Source organism: Cyanistes caeruleus, chromosome 3 (assembly GCF_971803275.1).
Source record: "Cyanistes caeruleus chromosome 3, bCyaCae1.hap1.1, whole genome shotgun sequence".
NCBI lineage: Eukaryota > Metazoa > Chordata > Aves > Passeriformes > Paridae > Cyanistes > Cyanistes caeruleus.
Window position 1 is genome coordinate 47,226,506 of NC_141703.1, and position 8,063 is coordinate 47,234,568.

The 8,063-nt window shown below is 40.0% G+C and overlaps 1 long non-coding RNA gene across 1 annotated transcript; it reads right to left on the reverse strand.

Annotated features, from left to right (window-relative positions):
• Positions 1-4,474: 4,474 nt before the first annotated feature.
• LOC147654134 (uncharacterized) lies at positions 4,475-7,654 on the reverse strand. Its single transcript, XR_015285461.1, has 2 exons — positions 7,536-7,654; positions 4,475-5,933 (listed from the first exon to the last, which is right to left on the reverse strand). It is a non-coding gene; the product is annotated as an uncharacterized LOC147654134 (long non-coding RNA).
• Positions 7,655-8,063: the final 409 nt, after the last annotated feature.

Genomic DNA, 8,063 nt, shown 5'->3' on the forward strand with positions numbered 1-8,063 from the left:
AGAGAAAGTGCTGTCATAGTCCATCTGCCTTAGCACAGCAGTGATTTCTTTCTTATGTGTGCAAGCATTTAAATCTTATTTTTGGACATACCACTGTGTAAATCCAGTACTTGGGAAAATGTTTGTACAAGGATTCTCACAGGTGTAGCTAGAGGGGCAACTTTCAGCAGGACTGGAGTCGTCCTTTGTCCATTCTACCCATGATAAACCAGTTATTTTTCCAGAGAGCGCATCCAATGTATATTATGTGAGCTGTTCAGACTCCCAACACTGATTCACTTTCCTGTCTAGTGTGGGATGGGCTATATCACAGACGTTTTCTCAGAGAAAATAATTCTTATCTGATGCGTAGCTGTCCTGAGAACTAGAACTAGCCTATGTGCCACAATATCCCTTAGGTAATGAGTTGGATGGCTTTGTTCCATGAACTGAGTACTAATGAGCACACAAAATTAATACTAAATTAAGTATCATAACAAAATAATGTATTGTCCATAAAATCCATTTTCATGACCCTCTGGGCTCAATGAATGCAAAACATTTTATTTGAGATTACGCTTGAGCAGCTACAACAAACTGCAGAATTACTCCAAAGTCCAGCAGAGGAAGATTTGCGTTCTGAGTGTGCATGTATAAAGGTAATTTTTTGGTTTTGGTCTGATTTTGTGATGTGCAATACTATCTGACTTTGAAACCAGTGTATGATCATGTTTCCTCCAAAATTTGGCACAAACTTTTGAGACAGACTGACATTTGATCCAGAAAAATGGTACCTGTGGCAGTTGTACAACTGATCAGGCTGCTAAATAAAATTATGGGAATAATAATTTTGGGGGTTATGTTTGCAATTTAGTCAATGAAATTAAATTACCATATGCAATGGCCTGACCCTGGCTGGATGCCAGGTACCCACCAAAGCTGCTCTATCACTCCCTTCCACAACTGGATAGGAGAGAAAATATAATCATGGGTCATATTATTAAAGCTAGACAGAAAAGGGGAAGGAGCTTTTTCTTATCAGAAAATCTTTTGTGGGACTGTAATATTTCTGACCAAATTATTGACAAGGAATTCTCTCAGCTTTAAAATAAACTACATACATTTAAGTAAGAGAAATAAACATCAGCTGCTTCTTCCCCAGAGAGACCAACAGTCTCCCAGTATATGGGAAAATAAAGTACAAATACCCACTCACCTCACCTAACTCAAACCACTATTGTGAACAGTTGTCACATCTCAACTTATTATATCAGAAGCTGAATTACAGTTTTCTCTGAGACTGTGCAATAGGCTTTATCACAGACTAAAGAACTCTCACAAGGTTTTTCCCTTTGATTTTTGTATTCAGAACAGGGCCCTCAATCACATTCCTTTAAACCTGTGGTTACTAAAGGAAGTTGTGTCTTTTGGTCCATTATTTGGCTTAAGTTCAGACAAACTTTTATACCACCCCAGTTCTGATTCTTCATCAGCCTGCATCCTCCAAATTAACCAGCTTTTGCTTTAGGTTATACAACCTACCAGCCCCGAGCTGAATTCAGATTGCACTTTTCTTAATTTTACTATTCTTTGTTTAAATGCTTAACTTCAAAAAAGGTCTTCCACCCATGTTCTCTTCCCTTGTCTTCCTCTGCTTAACTGACGTGCAGTTCTTCCCTTCAGTCCTCCTAGGTCCCAGCTAATCCCCTGAGCAAACAGCAATGGGGAAGCTGCCAGAGCAATACCAGGGCTCATTCAACGTGAGCTACTGAAGCAGCATTTTGAAGAATCCCGGCACTATATGCTTGCTTATTGAAAATATTTTGCTTGGTATAAATGACTACATCTTATTTTAAGTGAAAAATCTGATATATTTTTCTTTATTCAGCAATAATCTTTGGGAAGGGGGAGGGGGTATTTTTGTGTGAATTGTGTATATAAGTTTTAATGTTTTGTCCCACTTGTCCCACAGGAAAAGCATTTCTTCTTGTGCTGTAGCTACTTATCAGAAGCCGTTAAGGAAATGAGAAAGAAAGAGAGAATAGGTTTGTGGAGAGTGCTGAAATTTGTTAGGCCCTTCAGATCTAAGGAAAGATAAGCCTCAGGGAAAAGCTAGATATGCATGTATTTCTTTAATTAGTTTCAAATGTGTTTTGTTTGAAGTGTCTCTGTACTAAATAAAGATTCTGTTTCAAGAAATTTGTTCGGTCATAGCGTCAACCACTGTCATTGATTTTGGAGAGAGAAGAGTAAGTCAAACCTTCAAAATTAGTCATAGTATTCTGGGACTGTATATGACAACATTGTTTGAAGCTGAAAGTGTCCCGAATTTTTCCAAGAGTGATTTGATCTGTACTGTATGTGTACATTGATATTTTGACATTGGCCAAACCTGAGGCTGGCTTCAGACATGCTTATCTGCATAAGATGTGTTTTTCCCATCTGCACTACACCAAAGCCTCTATATCATACCAAAGTAACCTCTACTGCAATTTTTGGGTTTTTTTTTTTCCTGAAGCAAAGCTGTTAAAGATCACCACTCTGACAATATGGCTCTTCTTCCAGCTAAATCCTTCTTTGCAGGAAGCAAAGCAGATAAAAAAGAGGCAGAAAACAGGGACAATGGACTATGGTTGATGGGCAGCATCTTCATCACTTCCCTCTGGCAAGGACGGGACAGAAGAATCACTATAGAGCCAATGTCTGCACATCTCTCTGACTTCTGCTCCACTCCTCAAGGGGAGATTTGCACTTCTTCCTCCAGACGTACTTGACCAGTGATGGTTCTGTCATTCAATGAAAGGTTTTGCACTGTTTTTTAACTAAAGTTAGAAAAAAACATAATTCTTATTTCCTTACACCAATGCTTCCACTGCAAACAAAAGCATACCCAGACAAGAGAAATAATAAATAAAATAATAGTGTGTTGGCATTAATTTTTTGGCAGAATGATCAAAGAGTATTACATAAAAAATTAGATGGAAAATAAATCTTCTCTTCAATTTGACAGTTAGAACTAGATAAATATAATTTTACAAATTAAAGATTTTAAAAGTCACAATAGTGACTTTTAAAAGAAAATTTAAAAAGAAATTATATGTGATAAGTTGCATCTCACTAAACCAGTGTAAATGGTCATTTATTAAAGAAAATATTACCATGTATTAGCATTTGTTAAAGGAAAAGCAGTGCCTTACTTAATATTCACTGAATCATTAAATAAATAGGTTACCTATATTAATAATGTAAGAACCTCCAAAACAGCTAGAATGAAAAACAGAAGTCATAGAATAGAAACACTCAGATCAGGTATGATTCTAATTTAACAAAACAAAAAAAAAAAAAAAAAAAAAAAAAAAAGCAAAAAAACGATTGCTCTGTTCCCTGTCACTGATACCCTAAATATGTCTTTTTCCCTATTGTCTGCAGCTTATGTAACAGGAAGCAGTGTATTCAGGCTAGACAGAAGTATAAATGCAGAATCATGCAGCCTAGCTCTGCTTTCTGCTTCTTTCTCAAACCCTTGTTTCTGAAAAACAGAATGAGAGGAAAAAAAATCTCAAATGGCTTATTATTTATTACACCTAACAAAAGCACTGCCGCTAAATGTATGAGTTTTTTCGTGCTGAAATAGTCAGTGCATCTAGGAGAGGAAGGACTGGCTGCCCTGGTGCCAGCAGAGGGAGCATAGAGCATTGCTTTTGGTGGGCTCCAAACCTGCAAGGGGAGCTTTGCCCTTTCCTGTTCCAATTTCCAGCCCCCCCCCCCCAAATTGAATGTTTTCAAAACTTAACGATCGCACATTCCATGCTAAAAGCACCTTTTTATGCATCACAAATACAGCTGTGAGGTAACACAGGTGTCAGATTGCTGTAGGATTAATTAACTTCTAGCATCTGGAACACCAAGGTACACACAGGTAGGGAATTTCACCAGGACGAGAGGCAAGATATCCCAAGGCACGGTGGCTAAATTGTGTAACAAAAGTGTATCTTCAAATCATCGGTGCTTAGCGGCACAACACGTGCTCAGGCACAGCAGCCGCTGCACAGAGGGAGATGCTGCTCTGCAAGGGGCATGTCTGCGCACATCTGCGTATCCAACACACCGTGCGCTGCGGAAGGGGTGCGAGCTGGGCGTTGAGAGAATTAATTAGCTAATGAGCCTTATCTTCCTGCCGTTACTCAGGTAAAACTTCCATGTGTCTGAAGCCAAGCAACTGCAGAACTTCTGAGGATGAAACACGTGATGTCTGTGCTACTTGCACAGCTGACAACATCAGGGCCTGTCCACCCCTGACTCCAGACGGAGGAAAAATGTGTGTTAAGCCCTTCTACGCATTAGAAGATCCATACAAAGGACTCCAGAAAACTTATAGACAGAGTCAATTAAGGCCTTTTCTTTTCCTCATGATTCTCATTATTGGATTCTCACAAAATTGGATCCCACTTTACCGTGCCTTCAAAGGGACTCTTGTTAAAGCAAATTGCAGCGCTCAGCATCTTGCAGGTTTTATTCCCAAGTAAAAAGCTCATTGCAAAATGTAGCAGACAGACACATCCCTTGGGTCCCTGACTCTTCCTGAAAGAGTCTGGAACCATAAAGCTTCCAGAATCAGATTTTCATAAGTTGAAGCCTAAGGTTGTAGAGGATCTTCTCATGCACAGTTACAATTGCATATGCATAGCTGGCTTTTGTACATACAAATGGAGTCTGTTCACTAGTGCATGGCTCAAAGGAATCTAGACAGCTATACAAAAACACACATGAGTCTCAGTTTTTGTTTTATGAGGTGAATTAAGTGAAGGGGGAAGAAGAAGGTGATGGGAAAAAGATGAAATTCAGACCTCATCAAAGTCAAGGGTAGTTTTCCTATAGACTTCAAAAGATTCAAAACTTCATCTGTTACATTTATGTCCTACTGAACCCAGAGATATGCTCAGAAACAGGTTTCAACCTCAATTCATTTGGCAGACCAACTTCTTCCTGGTTGAATGGTGGAAGCACTGACAAGAATCTCAAAAGAAAATTTTACTGTGATCTAAATCAGCAGTTCCCAATTTCTTCTGGCTGTCTGGGAAAATACTTCATTTTAAGAGCCAGTGAGAGCCTTCTACCCCAGCACTTAAGAACATACATAGCCCAAGCTAGAGTGTTCATGGAGTTTGCCATTGGGCTTGCATGCAAACTAGCACTATGTTTCCCAGAAATTGTGAATTTGCTATGCAATTCATTCCCAAGCTCCCCCAGCAGCTATTCCTGGGTATAGGTTGCAAGCTGGACAAATTGAGTTTGCAGGCTGTATTTAGCCTGTACCTTGCAGAATGGATGTTTTTCCTCCAAGTTTGCACCAATGTGACTAAGGACTATTAACTGTCTTTCAGCAGTGGCTTACATCTTTCTTTTGGGAAGAGAAGTGGGGGGAAATGTGAAAAAAGTTCCCCTCCTGTTGTCAAATTAAACCTTGGTCTATGCAAGTCCAGCATTGCCGACACTGCCAGACTTGCAAACTGAGTAAAAGCCTGGCCACACTAAAGTTGAAGGCAAAACTCCCTTTGACTTTATTAGAGTCTAGATTTCACAACAAGTGTTAGGGGACTGTGACCACAAGACTGAGGCAAAGGCAAAGTAAAAGCAAGAACAGTTTCCTCACTGCAATCCAGAGAAAATGCATGGTTCTCCAGGGCAATAAGACGAGCAATAAAAATATAAATAAATATATAAATAGATTAAATTGATCCCCTCTTCAGACAGTTACCAGCTCTTGGCACTTTTTTCTCCCATCTTGTCATCTACAGACACCTGTCCAGCTGCACTTTCTTCACACTTGACTGCCCAGTTAAGCTTCTCTGTCAGCCTTGCTGTCACTCCTCTTTCAGCACATGATGTCAGCTTTCCTGCCATCTTGATGTCACTTTTTCACATGGCAGGATTCACAGCCTTAGCTCACAGACCTGTTTGTACATCAGAAGAAAAATATTTGTCATACTTGCTTCTCATCTCCCATTAGAAATGAGCTTAGCTAAGTAGGAAAAGCCCGTCAGGAAAGTACTGACATTGAGTTTCTCTGCCAGCAGTGCCCCAAAACACAGGATTTTTTTTTTTCCTACCCAAAGAGATGAGAAAAATTGAGAACTGAAGGATTCAGCTCTGCTAGGGAATAAGCACACATATTCTGTAATGGCTTTTCAAGTGTTCTTCTACATGTAGTCAGTGCGAAGCAGAGGTTTTGGTCTCCTAATCATTGTTTGGTTGGGAGATTCTTTTTCTCCACTGATCTAAGGGTGGCTAAGCAATCATTTTGCACTGCTGGGCAAAGGCAATAGAAAACTTGTTAACTGGGAATTTCTATACCGCTTCCCAGCACAAGAGACACACCTCAAAGCCCCCAGGGTGGCAGGTTCTAAACTGCCATTCATTGTAGCAGCAAAACATTGCTATATTCACTGTGTGAGCAGACTGTAGGTTAGTTGGTATAATGTGACATATGAGAATGTGGAATTCTTGGTCACAGTAAAGGAAAGTAAGAAAACAGCTTTTTACAGCAAAAGCTTTCCATCATGGGTTCCCTTTGCAGGACATGGATAACCTCTGACTTCCATATGGTGCTGGATTCTCAGAGGATGGAAGTGAGCAATGGTAAATCACCCCAGATGAGTATCTCCTCCTCAACATAATAAGCAGTTTATGTATCCGGCTGCAAAAGTGTTCTAGGAAGTTGCCAAACAGGAAGGAGATCCTTGCCTGGAGTAATTTGCAAGCTAAAGGCTGGATCCTACCAAAGCATCTGGTCTGAGGTTTTGAGCAGCTTTTACTCCCATAAGATTTCAAAAGATATTTAGGAGAGCCATGTCTTACAGCATGCTGTAAGGTTTGGCTAAAATTGCCTGTAAACTGGTCTCAGGCACTCAGCAAGTCTATGTTACCCTAGCCTTTAAACCACGGCAGAAATGTGCTGCGGATAGATGAACTGAAACTACACCCACAAGGAGATTAAATTATATTAACAGACATACAAACAGATCATATTGCAAGTGAAAGACAGACAGTAAGAATATTCAAAAAAAAAAAATAAAAGATGCAAATCTTCCTTCCCATGGCCTGACCCACCAATGCTGTTAAATGGATAGGTTAATGTCATGAACTGTGCAGATCACATAGTAGGTGTCATGATAAAGAAATAAGAACATATATACTATGTTATGTGAGTAAAGAGAATTTAATGCTGCTGCACATTAACTAATTCTTTCTTTTCTACCTTGATTTTCACAGACCCCAAACCTCCACAAAAGTTTGATTTTCCCCTTACTTCATCCTCTGGCTTTTCTGTCAGTTTTTTGGGGTTTTTTTAAGAGTTACATTTCTGGCCAGAATACAATGTTTTAGTCACAGTGTACGGACATTGCAGAACATTGCAAAGAATATTTGACCCCTGCTTTTTATTTCCTAAGTGTATCATCAGTTCCAAGCGCTGAATATATTGGCAGAATTGGGCATTGCTAAACGGCCACACTAAGTCTAACAGATCTGGGTTTTAGTTAGCACGCACTAACTACCTCATGTGATGGCAGGAAATGACAGCTCCAAGGCTGAAATCAGATCCAGGCAGGTGGGCTCCTAAAGGGGGTGGTGCAAACACAAATGTTGGCCCGCATGGATCCAGCTGCAGCAACAGAGGCCTTAGGAGAAAAAACTGTAGTTGTATTTAAAATTTAATACATCCAATACATTCTTATGCACACACATCATATATGATGTATCACACGTGGTGCTGCATCAATACTGCCTGCATCGGATAGTTAAGGGCACTAAGTACAGAGGTACAGATTTGCCCACGATGAGACACACCAGAAATTCTCAGGTTCAGGGCTTTTGTTCCCTAAGTAAATTGCTGGACTAAGTCCATGACATGCTATCGAACTCCAGGACACAGAGTTCCTCTGAAAGAGAAGAATCAGAGTGAACAGCTTTTCCTTGCAAACCATGCACATCACTTCCCTTGCTGTATGGAAGACAAGGGATGAGCTACCCCAGTCATTGGAGCAGATGCAGAAACCTGTGGAAATGAGGAGATAAAAAGTCAA